Below are 1940 nucleotides of genomic sequence, written 5' to 3' on the forward strand. Positions count from 1 at the left end.
GGCCCCAGGAAAGTAGACTCTTTATAGTTACTTCCTTCTTTGTAAAATGTGTGCATTTATAGGAAATATTGTATGTGTTTGCTAATTGCTAACTAAATGGATTCTTGTTTAGTTAATAATTAAGAGCTGGGAAAGATTATTATCCTCTACCCTCCTGCACATACCCAAGCCACAGACACTAAAAATCAATCTGGCAAATGGTGCAGCTAGCTGATTCAACGGGAGCAAAAGTGGCTGTAGAGAGGCTACTTGTTACACATGTACAGTTTAGGTCAGAGGTGTTAATGTCTTAGCATAAATGGGATGATTGGTGGAGATTCAATGAAATGGGCCTTTCAGTGTGAGTGTTGAGATTTTTTTCATGCATTTTTATTTGAGAAAAATTTAACATTTGCAAAGTAGAGTTGAAAATTATTTAGACTTCTTAGATACTCTTATACCCATTTTACATAATTGGCATGATAATTTTGCCTAAAAATCTTCTGCATAGCAAAAGAAATAATCAATAGAGCAAAAAGGATAGCCTACATAAGGAAGATATTTGTAAACTATGTATCTAATAAGGGGTTAATATCCAACATATATATGAAACTCTTAAAATTCAAAAGCAAAAATAATAACCTAGAGCCAGCAGGTGCTGTATCACATATGGCTGACTGCCTGATTATGCACACATGTCTCAAATCCTGAGGAAAAAAAACATAGGAGAAAGGAATATGGTGTGGCCATCTCCCTTGGGGAGTGCTTTCTCACTTTCCCCTTCTCTCTTTCTGTCTCTCACATGTACTTGAAACTAAAACCAAGTCTTCAAAATCCCCCAAAACTTAATAACACACTTAAAATAAACAGTATGTTAAGGTATCAAATAGATATTACCCCAAAGAAAACAAATAAATGGTTGACTAGTATATAGAAAATGTTCTATGTAACTAATCAGCAATGAGAAGCAAGTCGACACCACAATGGGATATCACCTCCCATCCGTCAGGATAACTATTTTAAACTAAATAAATTTGGCAAAGATGTGGAGCTGTTAGACCCCTCGTATATTGTTGAAGGGAATGCAACGTGGCGCAGCTGCAACAGAAAACTGTGGAAATTACTCAAAATGTTAAAAACAGAATTAGCATTTGATGCAGCAATCTCTCTTCTGGGGATGAGGAAAAGTTTTCAAAAGTCTGAGGAAAATGAAATTAAAGTACAAATTTGATTTGATAGAAAAAGTTTTGAAATCCAGGCTTAGTCTTTTCATGATAAGGATTTTTGAAGAAATTTTTTGAAGACCTGTCTTACATTCAAAAAGAAAAAAGAAAGAAATTGGCATCTCAAAGATACATTTGTACAGCTATATTCATGGTGCCACTATTCACAATAGCCAAGAGGGATGATCAACCTAAATGTTCACCAGCAGATGAATAGATAGGTAAATTGTAGCATATACCTACAATGAAACACTATTAAAACTTAAGAAAAAAGGAAACTTTCTAATATATCACCTGATGGCTAAGGTGACTGAATCACACATTAACGACTGAAAGGTTTGAGTCCTGGTACCCTGGGGCTTGAAAAATATGCTGGACCTGTGTGCTTGCATGCCCAGAATCCCAAGATAATGGAGAAGGGATTGTGGCATGACCTTCCCCCATGGGGAATGCTTTCTCACTTTCTCTTACTCTGGTGAATGCATGTACCTTCTGGCAAATTATAAAAATAAAAAAAGAAAAAGAAAAAAAAGAAATAATTATTTTTTCTATTACTATCACTAATCTCCTGGCTTTATTAAGATTTCACCATTTTTTTTTTTCATTTAATCCCATTATTATTTTTGCAGGATCTAGTTCGGCATACATTATATTAATATTAATTAGTCTTGTTCTCCCAGTATCCTCTGGTTGATGACAGTTTCACTCTTTTCTTGTAGTCTTAAGGAACATTGACTA

This window comes from Tupaia chinensis, unplaced genomic scaffold (assembly GCF_000334495.1).
Source record: "Tupaia chinensis unplaced genomic scaffold, TupChi_1.0 Scaffold000564_1, whole genome shotgun sequence".
Lineage (NCBI taxonomy): Eukaryota > Metazoa > Chordata > Mammalia > Scandentia > Tupaiidae > Tupaia > Tupaia belangeri.